This window comes from Mauremys reevesii, linkage group 1 (genome assembly GCF_016161935.1).
Source record: "Mauremys reevesii isolate NIE-2019 linkage group 1, ASM1616193v1, whole genome shotgun sequence".
Taxonomy (NCBI): Eukaryota; Metazoa; Chordata; order Testudines; family Geoemydidae; genus Mauremys; species Mauremys reevesii.
The window spans coordinates 148,602,627-148,630,227 of NC_052623.1; the positions used below are offsets into that span (position 1 = coordinate 148,602,627).

The 27,601-nt window shown below is 39.5% G+C and overlaps 1 protein-coding gene and 1 long non-coding RNA gene across 2 annotated transcripts in view; one reads left to right on the forward strand and one right to left on the reverse strand.

The window, feature by feature from the left end:
• Positions 1-27,601, forward strand: part of IL1RAPL1 (interleukin 1 receptor accessory protein like 1) — a 1,175,651-nt gene that overhangs the window by 221,249 nt on the left and 926,801 nt on the right. The gene's annotated exons all lie outside the window — the stretch shown is intronic.
• LOC120389129 lies at positions 2,015-11,850 on the reverse strand. Its single transcript, XR_005590778.1, has 4 exons — positions 11,763-11,850; positions 11,596-11,673; positions 10,606-10,670; positions 2,015-2,151 (listed from the first exon to the last, which is right to left on the reverse strand). It is a non-coding gene; the product is annotated as an uncharacterized LOC120389129 (long non-coding RNA).

Genomic DNA, 27,601 nt, shown 5'->3' on the forward strand with positions numbered 1-27,601 from the left:
AGGGTGCTGGGAGCAGAAATCAGCATGGCTGCGATGGATGTTGACACTGACCAATAGGCTGGGTGACCCACTGAGGTGAGTCAGGGAAGTGGAGGTGGGGCTCCCTTCCCATCCGCTGCGGGGGCTGGCCTGAGCTGCTTGGCATAAACACTCACCCATCCCCCTGAACATTCCTCCATGCACCCCTAGTGGGGCATGCCCCACACTTTAGAAACCTCTGTGTGAGATGAAGAAAGTCTCAGTGGAAAAGTGGTTTGCCAATACTATGCCAAATCCCACAAATGTTTAAGATGTACAGAAGGCACAAAGCGGTAAATGCTTACAGATTTCAGTTAGCATTCCCAGCAATAGAATAAAAGCAAGCTACAAAATTTGCCTTGAGGTTTTTTTTTCTCTGCATCTCTATGAAGTACATTAGCAGTATTGTCTGTGCAGTATTTCAGTATTTTTTTTCTGCTCATTAAGGATCCTATACTGCCCGCAAGTCATGTGCATAACTCCCATTGACATTGTTCAGATTAAGGGCAATATATTGCCCTTTGGATGGGAGCCAAGAAATATGAAAAGTCATTAACTTATAATGCTTGCAGTTTGTATAATACCAGAGGCACTATCAGGATAGTTTAGATTGCGCTGTATTAGTCTGGGGCTGCTGTTTTAGATCATTTAAGTGAGGAACATCAGTTGGTAATGGTAAGAATGCCATTTTCATTGGAGATGGGTAGGCTGCTTTTTGTTATATTTGCTCTAATAACTATTATGATTAACTAGGGAAATTTTTATTTTTAAATTCCCTTCATTTTTATGAAGGATAGGTGAGGAGTTAGGATCCACAGATGAACATCTTATGATGAAATAATGTTAAATAATGTAACAGTTAATGAGATTTTTCTTGATGATGCACGTAGGAAAATACTGAGCAAAAATTAAAATTCAGATCCTAATTAACAGCATATGAAATATACATATTTGCTTAATTTCATGTCAGTTGCATTGTCATCACAAGTTCTCTTTTGATTTTGCATTTTAAGAATATTACAGTGCAAGTCTTTAACACCAAGACAAGCTATTTGCTCCATCAGATATCAGAAGATTAGGGTTGGAAGGGATCTCAGAAGGTCATCTAGTCCAACCCCCTGCTCAAAGCAGGACCAATCCCCAGACAGATTTTTACCTCAGTTCTCTAAATGGTCCCCTCAAGGATTGAGCTCACAACTCTGGGTTTAGCAGGCTAATGCTCAAACCACTGAGCTATCTCTCCCTTCCTTAGCTGTGACTGGATACCGATAGCTGTGACTGGATACCAATAGCACAGATAGATTTGGTTTAGGAAATTCAAGCATTGTGAAAGACTGCCCATATTGTTCTACCAGTGCATCTGTGTCACAATCTGAGAAATACCTTCCTGTCTTGGTCCTGACATCTCCCCAGCCAATCTCTAAACTGTATCAAATAACACGTGGAGTCCAGTGTGGGACACTCAGACTAAACAAGAATTTAACTCCACAGATGGAAGGTTAGTGCATTAAATACTTAGGATCTGATTCTCCATTGCCTTGCAACTTGTGCAGACAACTACGTTCATGCAAAGTGCATGTAACATAATGGTAGCTTTTTACCTCATTTGGCTGTCTTGCTGTGCACAGATGTAAATGACTGTGCAAGATGCCAAACCGATTTCTCATAGGATCATCAAAAAACAGCACCTGTGCTGCACTTTCAAATCTCTATAAGTGGGACAGTGAACATTTTCACATAAGAAGTTTAAAAAAACCCAAACAAATAAAACCCACTACAGTACATTAAACCATTAACCTGTTTTTACTCTGATATAGTTCAGGAGAAAAGAAACACATTGACTTTTCATAATCTAGCAATCTTTAAGCCTCTTCATGGTTTGTGTGAGATCTGATGTAGGAGTACATTAGCCTTCACTGTCCTTTTGCAGACAAAATTGACTTAACACATGATTAATAACTAAAAGCTGTTTACTTAGAGTTTTAATATTCTGATGGAAGATTTGAAGTGTGATAGGAATGGTTTCTATGTAGAGTGCAGAAAGTTTGCATGAACTAATTAGTTTATTCTCTCATTTGTGAATATCAAAGGATACCCAGGTGTCTTGACCCTTTTTCATCATTTCCCTGAAGTCTGAAAAAAAAACATAATGTTACACTTTCCTGGCAAGGTCTTTGAAAAGGATTTATATTATGCTGTAGCTATTTGTACATTTAATTAAATCTTCCTGTCAGCAGTATTGAAAAATCTTATTTATTGATAAGGGCAGCAAGGATAAAGTTAGGGAAGTAATTACAATTCAAGCCATTTTACTCTCCTACCACAAATATTGAATAGCATTAACATTTTAGTATAGCTTCTCTTTTTTCTTAGCTTAATTAAAAGTAACTCATTTGAGCAAGATTTGTCAGATTCAGTAATTAAACATTCATTAAGTAGTAATGTACCTGGTAATGACTGATTTTTTTTTCTCTGACATGGAAAAGGGGTTTTGTGCTGTATTCTATTCTTGCTAGTTTCATAGCTGTCTCCTCAGTTTGCTTATGTCATAATACATATGTTGTTGTTTTGCTTCGTACATCTAGTAGGTCTGCGAAGGTAGGTTTTCTGACTCACCCAGTGGTGCTTTTATCTCTCTTTCTTGCCAGAGCAGTCCTTGACTGATACTTATGTTCTGAGTAGTGCCAACCTCAAGCATTAAAATAAATAAATAGACCCAAATATCCTGCGATTGGCTTCAAATTCTTGAGATTTTAAAAATAATAAATTTGGATTTTTTCCATAGTCATGGAAAAAAGTCATAGATTTTAAGGCCAAAAGGGATCGTTAGATTATCTAGTCTGATCTGTATATCACAGGCTGTAGAATTTCTTGTAGTTATTTCTATATTGAGCCCAAACATGTGTTTGACTAAAGCATAGAATCGTCAAGAATCTTGTCCAGTTTTTTATTTGCCTTTGATTTTTGAACCTTTGTCATTCACATTTTCAAGCTTTTCTTTGCAGCTGTATGGGCTAGAAATATTTTTATTTGTAAATCAAAGCTAAGAGTCTCACTGCAAGAGCTGAACTTCACAAAAAACATCAAATATCTTAATAATTACTGTAAAACTTGGAGGATAAGTCCACCAATGGCTATTAGCCAGGGTGGGTAGGGATGGTGTCCCTAGCCTCTGTTTGCAAGAAACTGGGATGAGCGAGAGGGGATGGATCATTTGATGATTACCTGTTCTGTTCATTCCCTCTGGGGTGCCTAGCATTGACCACGGTAGTAAGACAGGATACAGGGCTATGTGGAACTTTGGTCTGATCTATTATGGAGAGAAGCAAGTGGGAAAAGAGGGCTTGCGGGGGAAGGGGTGGTACAGGAGCAGGGCCTCAGAGAGAAGGGAGGTGCAAGAGTGGCACCTTGTGGGAAAGAGGTGGTTCGGGTGGGGCAGGGCCACAGTTCAAGCACTGGTGTCCCCCCACTTTTAGAAAGCTTTTGCTGTTCCTGTATTCTTATGTTCTTATGTAAAATCATGAGACAAAGAAGAACTTTTCCCCCTCATTATTTTAATGCAAATTATTATAGGTAAAGGGTAACATTTTCAAAAAACCTGCAGTGGTTGAGGACTCTAAATCCCATTATTTGCAATGAGACTTAGGCTCCTAAGTCTCACACATGTTTTTATGAAAATTTTACCTTTTAGCTTCATTAAAAGGTAATATTAATGACTAAAAACTATGGTCAGAATTCTCCCCTTTGATCATTACGGCGGATCTCAGATCCTGTATTCTGAGATACTCCCATGGATAGCAATCCAGAAAGCATGGGGAGATGTGTGCATATAGGGAAAGTTGAATACTGGAGTTGTGAATATTGCCCTATATAGCTAATATTGTTGAATATCAGAAGTACTACAAGATATGCTGTGCACTACCACAAATTCTTCCAGTAGCTATATTTCCTTATATGCTTAAATATAAGTATGTATTTTAGTACAAGTATGTAAAAGATAATTTATTGAGAGATGAGACAGTTCAGTCGTACACAGCTAGAGTCTTCTGTACTGCTTTCTGAGTAATTTAACGAATGAGTCTTTTTTCTGTAATCATTGTAGGCAATTCAACTTCTCTCTGTCTCTCTCTCTCTCTCTCTGCATATATCTATAATACCACTGCATTTATATCTTGAATCCACCTATGCACATACAAACACATTCTTGCAGCATTATATATAGGGTTTTTATGGCCTTTGGCAAACAGGGAAATGTCTGACCTTCTCTCCTAACCCTGCACTCATTTCATCACTGATCATTTGACTTCCCCTAATGTTTTGTTTACCTCAGGCAAGATTCTGCTCTGTCCGTGTGACACTCACCCTTGCACATATGCCATTGTGACTGCTGCCGTCAATTACCCATTATAAGTAAATCCAGTAAAATTAAATAATTTTAATCTTGTGAAAGAATGTGGATCTGTATTCCTTAAAAGATTGGAACATTCCTTCTTTCACTGTGCCTAACAGATCTAGTTATAGTCTGTAATTCATATGACTCTTGCCTGTTGACAGAAAATTATAGAATTATTTTAATATGACAATATTATAGACTTACACTGGGGATCAAACATACTTCTAAGCAGCAAGATTTTGTTGTTGTTTTTTTAAGTTACGGTTTTAAAGGCCAGATGACTAACCTCATAACTTAACAATTTAAATAGATTTGATTCTCCCCATTAGAACGATATATTATGATGATAACACTGAAATATCTGTTTATGAAAAGGTATTATATTTTCAATGAGCCTAATTCTGCTTTCAATAATTGCTTATGCAACTCCATTGGCTACAATGCAATGCTGTTGAAGTCAGTGGGATCTGAGGGTTCTTAAGACCTTGCAGGATCAAGCCCTTAGCAAAGCACTTCAACAGAATTATCCATGTGTTTAAGTCAGTATACTGGCCAGTGAAATGAACAGAACAGGGCAATTATTGAGTGATCCAGCCCCTGTCATCCAGTCCCAGCATCTGGTAGTCAGAGGTTTAGGGAAACCCAGAGAATGGGGTTGCATCCCTAACCATCTTGGCTAATAGCCATTGATTGACCAGTGAACTTAATCCCCATGAACTAATCCCCATGAACTTCATTCAATTCTTTTTTTTTAACCCACTTATATATTTGGCCTTCACAGCATCCCCTGCAAACTAGTTCCACAGATTCACTATGTGTTGTGTAAAGAATTACTACTTCTTGTTTGTATTAGACCTGTTGCCTATCAAATTCATTGAGTGATCCCTGATTTTTATATTATGTGAAGGGGTAAATAACTCTTCCTTATTCACTTTCTCTACACCATTTATGATAGAATAGATTGCTATCATATTTCCCTTAGTCATCTCTTTTCTAAGATGAACAGTCCCAGTCTTATATGGAAGCTGTTCCGTAACCCTAATCATTTTTATTGCTCTTCTCTGTTCTTTAATATATCTTTGTTTGAGATGGACCACCAAAAGTGCACGCAGTATTTAAGGTGTGGGCACACCATGAGTTTATATAGTGGCTTTATGATATTTGTCTTATTGTCTATCCCTTTCCTAATGGTTCCTGACATTTTGTTAGCTTTTTTTTAATGTTGCTTCACATTGAGCAGATGTTTTCAGAGAACTGTCTACAGTGATTCTAAGATCTCTTTCTTGACTGCTAAGTAATTTAGACCCCATCATTTTGTATGCATAGTGGGATCATGTTTTCCAGTGTGCATTACTTTGCATTATCCACTCACCCAATTTTGTGAGATCCCTTTGTAACTCTTTGCAGTCAGCATTGGACTTACCTATCTTGAGAAAAGAACAGGAGTACTTGTGGCACCTTAGAGACTAACAAATTTATTTCAGCATAAGCTTTCGTGGGCTACAGCTCACTTCTTCGGATGCATAGAATGGAACATCTATGCATCCGATGAAGTGGGCTGTAGCCCACGAAAGCTTAAGCTGAAATAAATTTGTTAGTCTCTAAGGTGCCACAAGTATCCTGTTCTTTTTGCGGATACAGACTAAAACAGCTGCTACTCTGAAACCTATCTTGAGAAAGTTCATATTATCTGCAAACTTTGCCATCTCACTGTTTAACCATTTTTCCAGATCATTTGAATATGTTAAACAGTGCTGGTCACAGTAGAAATCCTCGAGGGACCCCACTATTTACTTCTCTCCATTCTGAAAACTAACCATTTACTCCTACACTTTGTTTCCTATCTTTTAACCAGTCACTGATCCATGAGATCACCTTCCGTCTAATCCAAGCACTGCTTACTTCACTTAAAAGCCTTTGGTGAGGGATCTCACCAAATATATATTACATTTACTGCATGTACATATAATACATGCATATATATATATACAAAACAGCTTGATTAAAATAGCGATATTTAAGTTGAAAAGATAGGAAATGCCAGATTTACAATTTTCTGTGAAACCTTAATTCCTTGAGTTAATTCAGTTAATGCATATTGTGCATATTAATTATTTTTTTCCACAGTACCTCTGCCTCATTCAGTGCCATGCACTGTATTTCTATGGGAGGCTGGGGCAGTTCAGCCCAGCCCTCTTACTTCAGGGCTTCCAATACAGTATGTGCTGCTACTGCAGCTTTAGCATTATCATGGGCTCAGCCTTCATTTTAAATTATTTTGGCATGTTGCCAAAATGTTGCTGACATTGCAAGTGATAAAAACAAATGATAATTTTGAAAGTTTATATATCAGTCAAATCTGAATGAATTTTCATTGAGAAAGAAAAAGTACTTTTCTGGCCCTAAGTCTTTTTTCCTGCCAAATTTCAAAAGTCTGCTGTACACAAGGGAGGTGTTAGAGCTTCTCAGGAAAAAGGTTGCAAGAATCTTATAATGGGAAGTGTTAGGTGACCTATATACAAGGGTTGCTATCAGCTTCTTCACATTAAGTTTTTATAATATGTTGAACTGTTTGTGAAATTTTAAAAACTGTTTTGAAAGAGCAATGCTAAATGACAGGCAAACCTCAGAAAATATGGAGATGAATTTTGAATAAAATTATCCAATTCTAAAATACTGATCCAGTGTGTCAAACTGATTGGCTGTCATTCTGAGGTTGCTACTAGTGGTGCTGGTGGAAATTACATCAAAAATAGCACTGTTGTTCAAAGGCCCCCTTGTAGGAAATGTCTGGATCTACATGCATATAATAGGTCTGTCTTTACGTCACTGAATTCTTCACTAAAATAGAATGTGACCATGAATAGTTTGGCAGAAGAAACAGAAGCATCTTAACACACACAGACTAATGTGCGTAGCACTTTGCAGACATCAGGAAAGTATGGCATCAACTCATTGCTCCTAGACATAATAGGACATATTCCTGCAGGCTGAGCCACGGGTGACCTGTGTGACTTCTCCAATCCTCTTTGACTGATGCAGTTCTATATGTCTACCTACGTGTAACAACATGTCAGATTGGGCCCTAAAATATGTGTGTGTGGGGGGGAGGGGTGATAATATTTTGCCTACAGAGCTTTTAGGTATTTCATATCAGTAGGTGAATAAACTTAAAAAAAAATATCCCTCAACTCTCTGCTGGTATGATGGTTATAGGGGCTGGTAACTATATTTTCATTAAATAAAATTGATACTCAGATTTTTGTATAATGTTTACAGTGATGTATTGTCCTAGTTCTCATTCTTATACACATATTATTACATCAATAAATTCAGTATGCAAATTATCTTGACATGTTCCCATCTCCTGTCCAAATCCTCTCATTGTGAAATCAATTAAAAGTAGTGATCAGCTTGTCAGCATTTAAAACCAAGCTCTTTAGAGCAATCTGTCAATCTGTTGAAAAATGGGAAACTCAGATGTCTCTTAAACTAAATCTATGATTACTGCTTAGTCCAATTATTTTAATTGATTTGAGTAAATGAGGAGGAAGGGGAAAATATATATTCTAACTTCATAGGCCTCGTCTTTCTCTTGGCCCTTGCGTTAGTTGAGTTTAAAAACACATCTTTTTCCCAGTGTGGACATGACCATAGAGAGTGGCACCACTGAATTCAGTAAAGCTTTAACTGATTAGTCTAGCTAAGGATCTTGTCCTGAGTGTCTGAAAATGGATTGTGGCTACATACGCCCTATCATATCAATAGAATTTGTAGTAAAATGAAAGGCTTTTTTCCTTGGGATTAATGATTCAGTCACTTAGAAACATTAGAAATATTTCAGTCACTTAGAAACCCTCAAGCATTATTCTACATCTGTTTTAAGTGTTTAGTAATGTACACAGTTTATCAGAGTATAACTTTTGTGTGAGATTCTAATACAAATGTATAACTTCAAAATAATTTGAGCCAGAACAAAATTTTCCTTGCAGGATTGCCTTGAATTATTGGAATTGAGCTTCAGCTAGCAGCAGCCTCATCGGTTTCAATTGTCTTGCTCTATTGTATAACTGAATGCCCTATTTTGTTCTCTATTACTTTAAATAACGTTGTACAGAGTCTATATTTCATGTTGTTCCATCTCTCCCATACTCATAGTGCACCTGGATTGTGAGGGAGTCACAGTACAGCAATGAAATATTTTCTCTGGTCATTTTTTACTACGCAGATGCTCTTTTGCCTTCTGATTCCCCTAAAAGTTTAAATCTGCTGTCTGGTATTACTTTGATTTGTGTTAAAATTGGTAATGAAACTGAGTTTAATTAATTCATATTCTCTTTGTGCAATGCACATTATATTATATTTCATTTAGCAAGGTGATATTTAATTTTATCTAAATTGACTGACTTTTTATTTTTCCAATAATTTCGTTTACATGCATGCAGCGCTCCACTAGAGTTTCTTCAGCTGAGAAATGCCCAGGCTGACCATAAAAGGTCAAAGTTAATAAGTATGTATTTGCTCTATGGAAGACTAAAGCCCAATATTTGCTCAGACAAAGCTCTTAAAAACAGACTATTCCCACTGAATCTGCTGTTTCCTCCACCCACATTGACCATTGTGATAAATGTCTTGGTCAGTAATAATTCCTTTATTGCTGTAAAGTTGAACATCCCACTGCTGAGTTTTTATAGAAGATGGAATGCATTTTCTATGATGTGTTGATTAAAGCCATATTCTCTTATAATAGTTTTTTCTTTAAAATAATAAATTTAATAAATTTAATAATAATAATAAACTATACATTAAACTAAGCAATTGCATTCTTCTTCCTGATTAGAAAATGGACATGTTCAAGAGGTTTGATAGGATAACAATGGACTTATTGATAGGATGAAAATGGATTTGTTCAAGAGGGTTGATGTCTGTGCCAAAGTGGTGTTATGAGTAATTTTTTTTAATTGAATGATCATTCCTAAAATATTTTAATGTAATTGTCTTATTCTATTTAATTAAAAAATACTGCTTAAGCATGTGAGTTTCATTTGAAGTACCTATGCTAAGTTAGGTCTTTATTTGGCAGAAATGTATGGTTTACATGAATGTGTTGCTACTCTAGAGCCTCCAACTGGATTCACAACTCAGTACCCAGGGAGATAGAGCTAGATTAATGAGGCCAAAGTTAACCTTAATCAGCCCTACAGAACTCTGACTCCATTTCCATGCTTAAATCCTGTCAATTCATGTGGATGCTCAAGCTAGCCTACATAAAGGGTAATTTGTATCTAGAAGGCTGCCAGCTTTGGTGACAACACAATGGTGAGATCCAGTGCCATTGGCATAAGGGGGCAGGATATTTGAGCTTTATATGCAGCATGGCAACTTGTGCTTACCTGTGGATTAAATCTTTCAGAACATATAAACTCTGAAGAATAGTAGCATAGACATTTTGCCCTCAGTAAAATAATAGTAATAATAAATGGACTCTTTGGCATGAAACCTGACCTGTTTTCTCCAGTGGCTTTTGCTGAATGGGATAGCCATGAATCACTTTTTATTACTCAAGCCCACAGAATATAAATATGCAATAAAAGCATGCACCCTGAATTTTAGGATGAATAGTTTGACTGGGTATGGAATACAGAACTGGAACGATCTGTGACTTCCATGTCACAAAAGGCTCCTGTTCCAGAGCACACAGAGGAATGTTTATTACATATTCTGCAGGTGTTGTTTTTCTGCTCTATCCACAGCTGAGGAAAAGGTCCTTTCAGGTTTTCTTTAGGCACACAAAGCAGATTTGCTTCTTTTATTTTACTCATAGTGTATCACAGTTAATCCAAGCTATGATTGTCAGATTTGACTTTTACAGTTAGGCTATTTAGTTGGCTTTGTCAGAACCCTCCCTACTCACATGTAAGGCCAGGTCTATTGGTATAACATTTCAGTGAACAGTGTGATTTTTGTGGTGGTGGGTTTTCTTTAACCAAAATAGTTATACTTGTAAAAGCCCTAGTGTTGGCACAGTTATACAGTATCTATAAAAAGGTGCCAAATACTAGTATAATACTTTCCCGCTTCCTATTCAGGAATAGCTTTATACCAGTATATAGAACCTTTATATTGCTGTAACTGCATCCATACTAGAAGGGTTTTCCTGTTTAAACTATACTGGAATAGGTAAAACAGTGTACCTTTCTGGTGTAGACAAGGCCTTAGAGAGGATTCATACGGGATCTTCAAATTCCTGCATCTCAAACTGGTGGGACAAATAAAATGTATTATAAAAGTACAATACTTACCGATCTTCAGCCTGTCCCTCGCCCTCTAATTTAGAATGTTGAATGACAGCACTAGAGCAGGCTTCCCTGCCCACCCAGGAAGTGTACTATAAAGAGAGCTGTAGATTTCACCATATAGGAACTGATTGAGGGTCTTTGTGGAAAAGGAAGATAAAGAGAAACTGGAGTACAACAGCATACAGTTTCAAAGTGGGCAAGAGGCATGTGCTTTTCTGGTCCCTGGGAATTCCTGATAACTCAAACCAAAGAAAAAAATTGTTGTTGATCAATATAATTAAAAGGAAATGATTATTTAAAAAAAAAATCCCCACTGAAGCGAAACTCCCTTCAGGAATCCATTATATCTTGCCATTTGGCTTTCTGCATGTGATTTTCTTTTAATACATGTAACTGTTAGATCTTGATTCCAGAGGTGAATTTTGATGTAGGCCAGTGTATTTAAAATTCCATAAATATAATATTCTTCTTAGTATTCTCATGAAATAAAAAGGATGACCCAGCATATTAAACCCACTGCAAGGACTTCAGGCTGTAATTCTTGATCAGTTTAAGTAAGCAGGTATAAATTTACAGTAAGTGCTCGAACAGCAAGAGAAACAAAACCAACTCTTATTTTTAAGACACAAGAAACCAATATGGACTGTGGTGAAACCATATATTTGAGAACATTTAAGAATGCAAATTATAAACTAAGTAGTGGATAATTAAAATAACATAAATTAGTGTAAAAATAGAGCTAGTTGGTAATTTTTCTATGGATTTTTTTTGTCAAAATCAAAAATGTTTCAGGCAACATCAGTTTTTACAAAACTTTCTCAGGTCCATAATGGAATTTCTGGAGAGGAAAGCCCCCCAGAAGAGCCTGGTAGTTAGAGTACTCACCTGGGCTACAGGATATTTGGGTTGGGTCTCTCTCGTGTATTTTTATGGGGAGGTGGTGCAGGGAGTCTCTGTTTCATCCTGATATGGAACAAAAACAAATTTAAAAGCCTCAGTTTTTAATGAAACAATATTCTTGTTGTCCAGCCAGCTCTATACAATAATTTCACCTTAAACATATTTAGAAGTATGCTTTGTTACTAGTATTTAATATTTATATTGCAGTCGCCCCAGAGGCCAATCAAGTCAGTGTGCCGGGGACTATATAAACTGATGTCATACTTGTGACATCATAGATTGTAACAAATACTTTCCCACACTCTATTTCTGTCCTACTGTAAATGCTGCGGAGTGTTCTGGACACATAGTTGCTTAGTAGCATATATATATATTGCTGGATATTAAGATCTTTGGCCTCACAAGAGATTCCCTGGTATGGGGATTTGGGTCTAGACATTCAGTAACTGGTAGGGAATACATCTACATAGGGATCAAGGAAACTCTAATTAGGAAAGGCTTCTATATAAAATTCAGTAGTTTCACCTTACCCTGCTCACAAACTCTCTCTTGTCCTATGTGCTCAGGACTCTCTTGACCTTTTCTGGTTTTGTTACATCAGGTAACAAGATAAAATGCTTGGGCTGAGATTCTGACTTTGAACCAGAACTGAGTATTTAAGGACATGTTGCAAAAGACAACTGAAAATAGCAGTCTCCTAGAAACACTATTGCTAGGATGACAACCATGTATATATATGTACGTATGTTTCTGAGAGTTTTCTACTGCACAAGGCATTTAGCTGTCTTGCAACTATTAATCAGTACAGGTCTTAAAACAGCTGCTTTCAGATTAATTAGAGAGAATCCAGGAAATAATTCAACTGAATGTAGCTCTCATATAAGTGTGTTGAAAGCAATTAAGAGTAAGTATAGTCATTACTGAGACTGCCAGGAAGTATGCCAAAGGGTTAGAAAGTTATAAAACTCTCTTCTGCCTTTCCTAGTTTTATATATATTATTAAAGATAATGAATATGTAGAAATTATATATAAAAAAATCTGGCTAAAAGCAGTTCACAAATTTCTGAAAGAGCTGGGAAACAAGAGAGATTGAAAAGGATAAACTGAGATGCACTAAGGTGGAAGTGGGGAATAGGACAAACAACACTGAATAGCAACAAATTCACTTTTCAAAATGTTGCAAAATGGAGTAAGGTGGAATAAGAATTATTTTTGTGAACAGGCTTTTTTAGAGGTGAAAATTTCAGCCATCTCTCATGGAAGTTCAGAGACTTGGTTTCCTCTTCCTCAAGCTTGCCTGGCTTCTTCCCCTGTCCCTTGCTAATACATGGATGCATGCCACAGAGAATCAAACACAAGGGATACTGCTTGTAAATGAGACTAAATATGGTGCACAGTGATTAGTATGGTACCCTGGGATTTGGAATGCCTGGATTCAATTTTGTGCTCCACCATAGGCTTCCTGTATAGTTTTTTGAGCAACTCATTCTGTGCCTCAGTTCCATTATGTGAAATGGGGAAGATATTTCCCTCACTCATAAAAGCGTTGTGGGGATAAATAAATTGGATGGTGAAGTGCCCAGATAGTATAGTAATTAGGTACAATGGATATAGTGTCCTCTTTCTTTAGTTTTTGCCCTGATTAAACAGGCCTATAGGTGGCCAAGGAACAAAGAATAACTTTAATATAATTTATTATACATTTACTCCTACCCCCAATGATTTGATAGAGCCCTTCAGGGTTTTCTAGTGTGTCCCTGATGATATTAGTATAAGTCATATTCCAGATAAGAGAAGCTTGAATGTGTTTATTTGTGGACAAACAAGGAGCTATTATGACTTATTGCATTTAAATATGATGGGGACTTTTCTAAATGTGAATGATTGATGGAATAGTTTTCTACAGTATGAATTGTCTTAGTCAGTGAGACCAATGTCTACCTGAGCACATGACATGACAGAGTGGAGAAGCATATTGCATGGAGGACAGTAAAATGGATAAAGTTGCAGATCTTTCTCTACAATATAGCGAGGATGTTGTAATTAAGTTTCGCACAATCAAAGACTGCCAGCTTAGATAGTTTAGATGTTTTCTCAACACACAATGTTGCTGGTAGTACAAATTTCCCCTCTAATGTACTTTAACCATCTTTATGAAAATGGATCTCCAAGGGAATAGTTCAGACTTGAGGCCAGTCCTTGGCCTCTCCTAATGCTTGGGCAGTTCAGGTTGCTAGTTATGAATATGGTTTGTGTTGTGAACACCTGCTTCTAGAAACTGAATTTACCTCTCAATCCAAATAGGCCACTAAATAGCCATGAGATTGTAACAGCTGTCAGTTACTATTGCCCTGGGCTAGACTCTGCAAATGACTTTGAGATTAATGTCTCCTTTGCCAATAACATTATCCATAACACCACACGCTGAGAAGCACAGAAACAAAAAGTCCCTTCTTATGCTCTGTCTTCATTTAGCAAATATTATTAGTACTTTGAGCTTCTAGTCATTCAGCTACTAATATGGCCTCTTTTTGCTAACTTCTCTGGTTTGAAAATTGTATTTATTTGCTGTGTGTTTCGAACAGGGAGTTCATACTTTGTTGTTATATCTTAACAAAGCAGATGCTATTTTTCCCTGGATGAGAAAGTAATGGATTTAAATACAGACATTACAACCTGGAATATCTTTCCAACAAGAGATAATAACCATTTTAAAGTACCCAAGTTTTACATTTTTGATAAAAACCAATCTGACATTTTCAATTTAAAAGGCTTCTAATGTGAACTATGTTGTAAAAAATGTCTAGATTATTGCTCCTTTTCTATACATCACAGACAAGATTTTGTGGAGTATCTCTAAGAGGACAAAACTCAAAGCCCAGTAGGTGGGGGGGGGTGCTTTAGTCACCTTTGTGATCCCAGAATTCCAGGCTGTTCTGGGACCACAATAGTCCCACCATGTAACTTAAACTAAAGTAGGGGGTCTGCTGTATAACAGCCTCCCCAGAACATCCCATTGTTTGTAGTACAAGTCTGAAAAGCTGCAGTGGGGTCTGTTTCACCATTTTGCCTCTTGCCCCTCACCCTAATCCTTACTCCAAGACTTGCAGCAGGGACGTTACAGGCCAGCATAATTCAAATCTAGGGTCTGTACAACTGTGCACGTCAGCTGGCTTTAGTTGTCTCAGCAGACACAGAAAGGAAGGCAATCTTTTCAGATTACTAAGAACCAAGCCATATAATGGAAAGTATGTTGGAAAGTATGACAATATTCTCATCATCCACGGCTTTAACATTAATAGTGAATGCCTTGAATTTAACACAGGAACAAACAGAAATTTAGCATGTAACATTATTTGAAAATATAAACTGCTAAATAAGTGTATTATTTGGGAGGAGAGTAGAAAGGGAGGAATGTAGTCTTGGACTCTACAAACAGCTTTGTGTATGAGTAAATATATGTACATGAATAGACCTATCAGCTCTAATATCAGTGGGACTACTCACATGGGTGAACTAGCATGCATGAGTGTTTGCAGGCTCAGGGCCATAGATTGTAAAATTGCAAGCTCAAGTGGGAAAGGAAATATCTGTATTTTATCTGTATTGAACAACATTATTCATACTTATGGAGCTATGAAAGTAAGACAGTAATGATAATAAAGGGCCTGATTACATCTGGGCTTCATTTTATGTTAGAGATGTATGCCTAGGAAGATGATTTTCACCCCCATAAAACCTGCACAATATCTGGAACAGCAACTTTCTGGTATAATAATAATTATTATTATTAATAGTTCTACAGAACCCAGGTCTGCAGAGGCTTGTATAGCTGATATTCCCACTGGGAGGCCATGCAGGAGTGCTTCAGGAGTAACCTTGAAGGCTGGCCCAGGAAGTTGTCTGGGCAGCCATGCAGACTTCTTGCTTGCTGCGCCTCCAGACCTTGCCTCGCCTTCTGATCTCCAGTGTCTGACTTTGGACCTGACTCCGATTCTTGCCTCTTGACTTCAGCCTGGTAATTAATTATTCCTAATCTCCAGTCTCCAGTCCTAGCCTGACTGTGACCCTGACTCTTGCCTATTGATTCCAGCTCTAGTAGTTTTTCTGATCCCTGCTGACTACCACCTCATGGCTGTTCTTGACTCTGTGACACCAGCCTAGCAGTGACCACTAGGCCAGACGGCTTAAGCAACCTGGTGTCTTACACTATCCAACATGGATTTCAAATGACTTTATAGAAATTGATAAATATAATTATTCCCAATTTACTGACCCAGACACTGATGCATCAGGGTGGAATTTTCAAAAACTCCTAAGTTATTTAAGAACATAAGTCCCATTGAAAATCAATGGAACTTGTGCTGCAAAGTGCAGCAGATCAGAAACCTGCCTTCTCCCTGCCCCCACCCCCGACACACACAGAAAACTTACATTGTGTGTGTGTGTGTGTGTGTGTGTGTGTGTGTGTGTGTGTGTGTGTGTGTGTGTGTGAGTGAAAACTGGAATACTGAAATATTTCAGCCCAACCCCCCAAAAATAAATTTGGAATTGCTGCCAGGGTGCTTCATGGGAGTTGTAGTTCAGGTACATCAAGCTTCTATTCTCCTCTGATGGCCTGCATCCCTGGTCAGACTATATGTCCCATGATACACCACAGTTTCCCCTCTGGGTTACAGGAGGTCATGCATCATAGGATTCCCTGGATGTTCTTCATCATGGGAAATGTCCATCAGAAATTTCAGCCCATAGAAGAGAATGGGGACATGAGGCTACTGAAATAAAACTCTCTTGAGGCACTGCAAATAGACGTATTTAGGATTTGGAGTGTTCCATTTTTTCAGCAAAATCAAAGTTTTCTGCATAAAGTAGATTCTTTTTAATAGAACCAAATTTTTCACAAAAAAGCTTTTTGATGGAAATATTTTGACCAGCCCTACTCCTAAGCTACTTCAAATCTTTTAAAAATCATAGCCAGTGTATTTCTGTTTCCCAGCGTCAAACAGGAAGGCAGATTTCATTTCTTAGCCACTTGACCACATTTTCTCTGATCAGATCTTTATACAAAATTCATTCAGATCAATAGAATTCTTGCCACTGACATCTGTGAATGCTGGAGATATCCCGCATATGATCTATAGTAACTACACCATCACATGATAGTATCATGGGGGAAAGTCTATTATGAAACAAACAAATAAAACAATAATGTAAAATGGAAAAATATATATATAATAATCCTGGTAATTTAAAAATAGAAAACATAAAGTAGTTGATATTATTCTTTATTGAAATATATATATATATATAAATTTGAAATGCATTCCAATATGGTAAAGCAGCATGAATGATCCACTCATAACAAGCACTTATCTGGGAGAGACACTGTTACTGTTAAAAGGAATATTGATGAGTTAATAAAATGCTAAGTGCATATGCAAACCAATATGATATTTTGATTATATGCTATATTCATGCTGTTTACATGAGAAATTGTTTGTGTATTTCAAGTATGTTGTCTTGTCACATACACTATAGTGATCTCATTTTATTTAATTTTCTCTTTCCATTATATATAATGAATTTTAGATGGTATACCAGAAGAAAATAAATAAAGATATTTAAAGGAGGGACAACTTCTAAATAAGATGGAAAAGAGTTGAAGTTGTAGTGAAAATGTTACTGTTTGAATATATTTAATGCCTCAAGATTCTAAGTAAAGTACCCTAAATCGTTTGCAATATCTATTGTATTCAAGTCTGCTGTGATACTTAATATTCCACTGGTCTACAAAGCAGACACATTTACAATTATTGTATTCACCCTACAGCATTTTATGAAGCTGGAGATTGTGAAGATTTTATAACTACTTGATTATGCTGTAGGGTTTAAAAACTAAGCATGTTTTACCTTGAGAGCAAATGCTCTGTACAAGTTCTGATGCAACCCAATTTGCTCTGCTTTCATACTCTTCTAACTTAATAGTGAGAATCTTTTTGTCTAGATAATGACCATATTTTTCCTATTTTGGGGAGTTATTAAATCAGGAAAAACTGTCTAAACCAGTTGATCAAGTGGCAGTTTGTTTTTTGACCCCAATTTGTAGTTATAAATAAGTTATTTCAGGGCTACTTTCTTTAAAAGTATATCTCTATTTGCAGCTGACTGCAAATCTCTCTCTCTATATAGATAAAACGTACACACCTCTGCATTGTCTATCATATTATGTTGATATTTGCCAGTGACCTACTACAGTCTTTGTACTGTCTCCTCATGAAACATTGACATGAGAGAGAAATACTGGGTTTCAGTTCTGTTGGGAAGACTTGAGTTTCATGACATGACATAACCATCCTGACTTCTATCTTGGTTTGAGTCTCAAACGACACCTTTATTTAGTGATCAAGTTCGCAGAAGGGGCTTCCATCTAACTAATTTCTCACAGAGTGTTAGTACTGGAAATACTGGTCCCATATATAAGTGCATTAATACGACTCCTTTATTTTCAGCCTAGTCTGTTCTTGACCATTCTGAACTAGTTTCAGTTTTCTCCAGATCCACACACTTGCTACATAAATGCAAGCAGCAGTTTCAGGATATCACCATTAGAAATACTGGTTGGATTCTCTGAAATAGAGGTCTGAGACTAATCAGCTGTAATGTGCTAGCAGGGTTGTACTGAGCGTGTCACTTCTTTGTACTGGATAAAAGAGGTCAGACCTGCTCAGGTCAAATGCATGGTTTGCAGTGGTGTATCTTTGGACTGGTACATCTAAAATGAAGATGTAATATCTATTCCAAATGGATGATGGAATCTGTTATTCAAATTCATCTGTAGTGTAGAAGCGTAAGCAGAGTAGTTCCTAGGGTTGCCAACTTTCCCATCGCACAAAACCGAACACCCCTTCTCTGCCCCTGCCCCTTCTCCAGGGCCCTGCCTCCGCTCGCTCCATCCCCCCTCCCTCCGTCACTTGCTCTCCCCCACCCTCACTCACTTTCACTGGGCTGGGGAAGGGGTTTGGGGTTCAGGATGGGGGTGAGGGCTATGGCTGGGGATGCGGGCTTTGGGGTGGGGCTGGGGATGACTGGTTTGGGGTGTGGGAGAGAGCTCTGGGTTGGGGCAGGAGGTTGGAGTGCGGGGGGATATGGGCTTTTGGCCGGGGGTGTGAACTCTGGGTGGGGCCAGAAATGAGGAGTTCAAGGTGCGGAAGAGGGCTCCAGGCTAGGGCAGGAGTTTGGAGTGTGGGATGGGGTACGAGCTCCAGCTGGGGTTGTGGGCTCTGGGGTGGGGCCAGGGATGAGGTGTTTGGAGTGCAGGAAGGAGTTCAGGGCTGGGACGGGGGGGTCGGGGTGTGTGTTGGGGGGTGCGGGGTACAGGATCCAGGATGGAGTTTGGTTGCAGGAGGGGACTTCATGTTTTGGCAGGGTTTGGGGTGCAGGAGGAGGTGTGGGATCCTGGACCCACTTACCGCAGCTCCCAGGCTGCGGCCACCAGATCCCTGCAGCCCCTAGATGCATGGGCGGCCAGGGAGGCTTTGTGTGTTGCCCTCAATCCAACAGGTGCCATGCCCTGCAGCTCCCATTGGTCATGGTTCCTCACCAATGGGTGCTGTGGAGCCAGCTCTCAGAGCGGGGACAGCACGCAGAGCCTCCCTGGCTTCCCATGTGCCTAGGGGCTACAGGGATCTGCCCCTGGTGGCTACTTCCAGGAGTCACGTGGCGCTACAGCAGGCAGGGAGCCTGGCAACTGTAGTAGTTCCAGGGATGAATTTGACCATCCAAACACAAGGCATCCATGTGTTAAATTGCATCTGCGGAAGAGCTTTTCTTATAGCAGCTTATATAATCACCGTGTTATCGGGAATGCAGAAATGCTTTTAGATATTTGTTATTCCAGTCAGTGTTAATGTTATGCAATACAGCACTCTCCTGCCTTCTGGGAGATGTGTGGCATCTTTCAAATTCTGGCAGTCACTGTAAGCTCAAGAGAAAGGAAAATAAGGGAAGGTCTACACTTGGAATCAGAAGTTGATTCCAAGCTCACAACAGCTAGTCCATGCTGCCGCTGCCCAAAGTACTGCATCTAAGCCACTATTTTTAGTGCACTGTGCATAATGAGAGCTAGCACAAATATGTCAGCTTGACCTTTGGCCTAGAGGTCCTCTTGGGACCACACTCCTAGCCCCCAGTGTAGATGTAGCCTAAGCACTAAATTGCAACACCCCACAAAAGTGGCGGGTGGGCCTTTGTCTGGTCAAGTGTGAAGAAAAGGATTGTGGCTTCTTTAAGGGTTCTTCCTTCTTTTAGATTGGGGGAGGAGGGCAAGGAGGAGGAATACATCACCTCAGGTGAGGGCTGCCCGAAGGGACTCATGCCCTTGGCTCCCTGTGGGGAGAGAGAGAGAGAGAGTGTGTGTGTGTGAGAAAGAGAGAGAGAGAGAGAAAAAAGAAATATGCTCTGTCCTGCCCACTAGAGCCTCCTCTCACTCCTGGATCACCAGTTCAGTTCAGGTATTCATTCCATGAGGGATCTGAGTCCCTGATAAACAGGAATTGGAAGTGAACTTAAGGTGAAGGCATCCCTTACTGAAGATGGGGCATAAGGTTGGGTCTCCTAATGTTTGGTACAGTGAGGAGACAACCCTCTCTTCCCCTCTTTTTTAAACTTTATACAAGGGGAAGGTGATGGGTCCCTGGAATGGGCTGGGACCATGTTTGGAGGAGTGGGAGCCTGACAGCAGCCCTCCCCAAAAAGGTGGATATGAGATGAGGACCTGTACTGTCCAAATTATTGCTGGGTAGTTCTCAATGAGTTAAGTTAATAACGTTGTGACCTAATCAATTCACATCCCCTGGTCTTCTCATTCTTCCTGCATGTCTGGGACAGTGGATCTTTACACATAGCCCTAGATAAGGGGTGACATGTAGGCTGAACCACCCTAAGTCTTCTACTCTAAGGCATAATTCCATTTGCTTCCCTTTTGCTCTGGGAATGAGAGAATAATAATTTCCTAATGGCTTATGCCAGCACCAAACTGAGACCCTCCTCTTCTTGACTCATGTGTGTTACCTAATGCATTGATGGGTGGTGGAAGGGGAGCAGAGCCAAGGCTCTGACCCTCCACACCCATGTGTTCTGGGGCGGGACGTAAATCAGCATTGTGCAGCAACCACTTATTCCTGCACAGTCAGAAACTATGATGATGGGGCCATAGAACCGATATAGAATAAAAACAAGACCTAGGGTTCAGTTAGTTCATGCAGGGAATTTTGCTGCCCAACTGGTGTATAATAGTAATTTAGGCAGTTGTTCCTATCCTGTCCCACAATTTGCATACTAAACCAGCCAGCCTACCCCAGCCAACCTATATACAGTAACTCCTCATTTAACGTTGTCCCACTTAACGTTGTTTCAATGTTACCGGGTACATCCCTACTCAATTAGAGAACATGCTCGTTTAAAGTTGTGCAATGCTCCCTTATAACGTCGTTTGGCTGCCTGCTTGTAAGATTCTGTGGAAGAGCAGCGACTTTACAAGGGAGCATTGCACAAGTTCCGCTTCTCTGTCTCCTCCCCCTCCCTCCCAGCACATCCCCCCACCGCCAAACAGCTGTTTGGCAGCACTTAGGACTATCTGGGAGGGAGGGGCAGGAGCAGGGAAGCCCTGAGTCTCCACTCCTCCCTCTCCTTCCTTCCCTCCCAGAAAGTCCTAAGCACTGCCAAACAGCTGTTAGGCGGTGCTTAGGAATTTGTTGGGGGAGGGATGTGGCGTGCTCCAGAGAGGAGGTGGAGTGCGGGTGGGAAGAGGTGGAGTGCGGGTGGGAAGAGGTGGGCCTGGAGTATTCCCAGCAAAATCCAAGCCTGTTCTCCAGGGAAGCTGCAGCTACTGCTGCAAAGGTGCTTCCTAGTGTCCTTGCCTGCAGCAGGCTGTGCCTGTGTGGGGTAAGCCAGGGGCACCTCCCAACCATAGTACAGTACAGTATATAATGCATTTTGTCTCCCCCCCCCCCAATTTCCTTGGAACCTAACCCCTTGCATTTACATTAAGTCTTATGGGACAATTGGATTCATTTAACATTGTTTCACTTAAAATTCCATTTTTCAGGAACAGAACTACAACTTTAAGTGTGGAGTTACTGTACTAGCTGAGCCCTCACTTCTTCAGCACACCTTCCCAGCTAGACCCCTGACCATTCACTGCATTCCTCCCTCCAACCTGGCCTCTTTACAACTACTGTACACAACCCTCCCATCCCCCAGTTCAAGCAAGGAATGCATCTCCCTGAAGTCTTCACTGCCTAGTATACAAATATTTCTCCTGGCATTACTTCCCCACCTCTATAACTCGATTGACATGCAATGCCTGGAGCAAAGGTCAACTACGTTACAGAGGAATGGTGTTCCTGGTTGTAGTTCAGAATGGATGGATGTGGCAAGGCGAGCAAGAGAAATCACAGAGATGGTTTCTGTTCCAGAATACTGACAGTTTTATGTTTGAGAGAAAGATCATCTGACCCCTCTCTAATAGATGTACCCCATCTCTGAGAAACACTAAGGGTCAGAGCTTGTAAGGTTTCCATGACATACAGTACACATTTTCTGGTCAGTCATGAACCCTCTAATTTCCCAATTAATGTTCTTTTGACACTTATTAATAGCTTTCATATTGTTGCTGTAGCAATTATTTAGCTCAGCCAAAGCAGAGGAAACTATCACAGCTCCTATACAAATTGCTGATGCTGTCCAAATCAGCTCTCATACATTTTATGAGATGTACACCAGGAATAAGTTCCAGCTCATGTCTGGTAGATTCCAATCTCTTCAGTCACCCGTTCAATCCTGCACAGTGGGCAAAGTGTCATGCCAATGCAGGCTGCCTCTCTCTCCCTTAATCAGTCTGTACATAGTAACCCCTATGTCAGGGTGTACTTTTTGCTCTCCTGCATACTTCTGCAACCTTGTGATCCAGGAATGGCCCAGAAACCTTGGTAGTACACACATTTCTTTTCCCTCAGCCATCTAGGTTGCACTTTCAGTTCCAAATCCCTACTCTGTGTGTCTTTGGAAACATCATACTAATGTGCTCCAAGATCAGAAAGTTGCTACTTACCCTCCCCATGCCCTAGGGGCTAGTAAAATACAGATTTTCTCAAAAATACAATCCAAGGCTTGCCTACCATCCATCTTCATTTCCTGTCCTCTCTGCAGCCACAACCCCTCTGTCTCAGCTCTTCTCCACTCAATAGACCAACAAACAAAAAATAGTTAGACCAGCTGCAGATTATTCTGCTGTGTTCACAGTAAACCTCCCCATAAAATAAAAACATATTTTAACGGAGACAACTTGTAGAAAGCAGCCTGAGCTATTAAATCTTTATTGCATGGGTGTACAAAGGTTCAGACTAGAAACATCAGTGATGGGGTATTCACCATGTGCAATGCACATTATCTCGAGCTACCCAGGCAAGCAAAAAGTGGCTGCACAGAAACCCTCTCACTTTTTTTTTATTTTATTTTTTTTAGTTTATTTGTGCATGCACACTTTAATCCTTCCAGACTATAAATCTATGCAAGCAGTGAAGTGAATGTGTTCTTAAATACAGTTCATAATTTGGTACCCCCCCCCCAACTAGTGGGTTCACTATCTTGAGTTAAAAATTACTGATTGAGACCACCTTGACTCATGTCACATCAATGGTTAGATCTCTAGTTCAGAAAAACAAAACAAAACAAAACAAAAAACCTCAACCAATGAACCCAAACCAAAAAACCCACCACACTTCAAAACTTTTTGAAAAATGACTATTCTGGAGGGGGAGAGTTATCTTTGCAGCCCCTTGATCAAATGACCCCAAATTTGGGTCACAAACCCTACCCAGAACCCTTGTCAGACATAGTACATTTCAAAGAAATCTGACTAAGCTGATAGAGTCAGTCAGACAGTGGATGTGTGCAGGGTTTGAGCACGGACTGGAACACACTGGCAGAACTGATGGGTGCAGGGGGGTTGGGGAACACTGGCAGAGTTGGGGGATATTACACCTCCCTCATCTGAGTCCCCAGTTTCTGCCCTCCCCTACCACCAATCTCCATTTATCTCCCACTCTCTAGCCCCCTCCCCTTGCTGCAGCTCCATACGTCTCTGCCTCCTAAAGTATCCGTCTTCCTAGGAAGAATTTATATGTCTATTTTTACTCTCCAAGACTTGTATTACATTCCCCTTAAAATAAAGTTGCCACCAATGACTCTCAAATTGTAGCAACCTCCACCCACTTAGTCCAAAACTCCCTTTTGTTTTAGGCGGAGTTTGTGATTAACATATCCTTAGTTATGTTAAGTGAAGGGTGAATTCACACCCATCAATCTCAAAGAGATTAGTTCTGTTTAACAGTACAAGGCATCAGAAGGAAACCATTGGGGGAGGCTGAGTAACTTGGGAATCCCTCAGTCAAAGGACCCCAAAAATGGACAGCTAATGCTACCTTATACCCCCACAAGGCACGTCAAATTTCAAAGCAATCCAGTTAACCTTTCAGATTTTAGAGCACTTACCAGAGATGAGGTTTAGAACATATAAAATGGCAAGTCTTGAAACTCTGGCTGCTTTTTGTATTATCACTTTCATACTGTACAAATGAACATTTTCAGAAATATCATTCTCAATTCAAAGAACAGGAGTACTTGTGGCACCTTAGAGACTAACAAATTTATTTGAGCATAAGCTTTCGTGGGCTACAGCCCCCCAAAATTTTAGTGAGTGCCATGCCTTACTTTGGGTAAACTTCAACAGATTGAGAACCTTTTGATCCACACAACATCAATAGTTTGATTTCTAGCTCTGTGCAAAACAAAAACGAAAACAAAACAAAACCGCCTTTTTGAAAAATTGGTTATTTTTTTCAGGGTTTATATCCAGAACTCCTAATTAAATGACTCCAAATTTGGATCATTAACCCTACCATGCACCTTTCTGAGAATCCAGGTTTTGAAGGAATTCATCTAAGCACGTGGATTTTAGTTGACTTAGAAATGTCAACCATTAAATAGAAGTTGTGACACAACCTTAACTACAGCGGCACTGCCATGGTACTTTAATATTCAGGGTTATTAGGAGGCAATAGGAAATCCAATTAACTGTCTCTTGCAAAGAAACCATCTATACTTTAAACAGTCACAGTCAGTCAGTATATAACTGGCATGGTTAACGGGGGGGAAACAATAAACTTAATGCAAGCATCACCACAGAGAATAGCAACAATCTACAATCAGTAATTTCACTGCCAAAACCTGGAGGTTTCACCAAGAGATATGGTACAGGCACTGAAATTGAGGGGAAAAAAAAAGAAAAAGAAGAAGTATTATGCATTTTGAAAGGGCATTTCAGGCCCATAGATTACTAATGGTTGCATTAAACATTATTTACTTGCAGTTTACCTTAGGGTAATAGAACTGTTAACTGGCTGTCGTGATTTATTCAAACTAAAATATCTTTAATGTTGACTATATATTATTTTAGTGTATGAATTCTTTTATAAATCCACCAACTAAAATAATTTATAATGATTGACATTCTAAATTCAGGTACATTGTCATTGCTGTACATTTAGATAAGCTGCAATGCCAATGAATACTAAAGTGAATAATGCAAGGAATAGAATTATGAGGTCTTGAAAATCTTCCTCAGACTCAGGAACAGTTTGAATAGTTTTCCCCTGGTGATTCAAAGCTCATGAGTTGGCTAACAGTGTTAATTTGTTTTTGTTTTATGCTTTCAACCTGAAAAAAATATGATGGCTTCCGACTTTTGTTGTGTTTTGCTTTCCTTTTAGTTGTTTCTCGTTTGCTGATTTAACTGGATTCAATTTGGAAAAAGAATAAATGTCAGATGTGTCTGACACATTGTAAATATTGTAACATTTTGTTCTTACAAGCCTTTTTTGGCTTCCAGATTCATATTTTATTCCTACCAGTATTTCCTTAACCATCTTGTGCATACTGGGGTGCCTACAGGCTATATTAGCCAAAAGGTACATCAACCAACTCTATTGCTTCTGACACTGAGGTATTTGTGCTGATATCGGTGTCATATTCTGGAGTGCAGTCCATACCAGTGAGGGACTGTGTCACCAGCTGCCCTGCAACCTTGGGTGCCTCACAATGCTTGCTGTTGTAGCTCCCAACCTGGGCCACTCACAAACAGCCAAGCAGCATGCAGGATACCCCAAGTGTCCATATGTAGCTGCAGTCGTGGTTCAGCAACTCATGACACATACTCTGGTTTCCAGCACCCATGGTTACTATTTGAGGGTAATTTCAACACACTCCCAGTCCCGATTTTTCCCAAAACATGTGTTCTGCACTGTCCAGTCCTCTCCTAGGGCTGGTCTACACTGGGGGGGGGAGGGGGAATCGATCTAAGATACGCAACTTCAGCTACGTGAATAGCGTAGCTGAAGTCGAAGTATCTTAGATCGAATTACCTACCGTCCTCATGGCGCAGGATCGACGTCTGCGACTCCCCCTGTCGACGCCGCTACCGCCATTCACATTGGTGGAGTTCCGCAGTCGACAGGAGCGCGTTTGGGATCGATATATCGCGTCTAGATGAGACACAATATATCGATCCCCGAGAAATCGATTGCTACCCGCCGATATGGCCGGTAGTGAAGACGTACCCCCAGTCAGTTCGGATATTGTACATCCATTGCTCCAGTAACAGGTCAATATCCAAAAGTCTGATACTTTAACTGGAGTTACCCAAACAGTTCAGTTTAAATACTGCACTGGATTAGTTTTGATTAAAAAATAAAACAAGTTTATTTAACTACAAAGAGAAACATTTAAAGCAAGTTCAAGTGCAAGGTATTAAAGTCAGGAATAGTTATGAGAGAAATATAGATAAAATGCTTTCTAGTAGCTAAGACTTAACAAACTAGACTTGGTTTAAGGTAAAACCTTTATCACATGTTCCCAGCAACATGGTTGACCAAATTCTCAGGTCAGAATCCCTCCAAAAGTCCAAAGTCTGGTTCCTTTATCTTCTTGAGTGAAAGAGAGAGAGTGAAAGAAAGAGAGAATACCCGGGGTCTTTTTGCTCCTCACTTTTATAATCCAGTCACCCTTTGAAATGCATTTTCCTGAGGGTTACCCCTAGATAAAGTTCCTTCCCACTGTGAGCATAGAGACACGGAGTCACATGGGAAAAGAGGTTCCATACTACTGTTTGCCCCTGGACAAGTGATTGCCAATCAACTTTGACACCTGGCTAGAGGCATTAGTTTATCCTTTGTCTTTGAGGAACAGGTTTACCCCTTCCCCAGACTTGTCTAGTAAACACATTTCAGTCAAAATTTTGACTTCTGTTCATAACTTTATATATAATATTGCTACACACATTTCAGCATGAGATTACTGACCAGTGAGTTATTAGTTTTCAAATGAAACCTTACAAGGCATATTTTGTAGAAAGATTATTACAATAGTGTGTAAAGTGTGAGTACAGGGATCCAGTCAGTCACAATTGGCCAGTAGGATCAATGAACCAATGAGTAATTATTGCTGAAGCTGTGGCTGTCAAGAGATTAAGGCCAACACTGTGCTATAGACATAAATGTCAAGGGCAGCTTCATGTTAAACTGTGAGTGTTTCCTTGATGATATTAGCAGAAATGGGCTGAAACAGTCATGTGAAAAAGAGCTCATATGCATAACTTTTTAGAGGGAGAATAAATATATAAGCATTTAGGGCTCAGTCTTGCAGATCTTAATACATAAAGTGAAATTAAAGTGAGCTGAAACCCTACATTTGAAATAAAATGTCTAATAATCCCCAATCATATTCCATTTTCAGTTGACGTGTGTGTTTGTGTGTAATCAGATTCTGTGAAAATATTCTTGTTAAACTATGAACTGCTGTTTAGTAATTTTGAAACCAGGGAGCAAATTTCCAGTTTTAGGACTCCATATATAACTACAAGAATTTTAATCCACT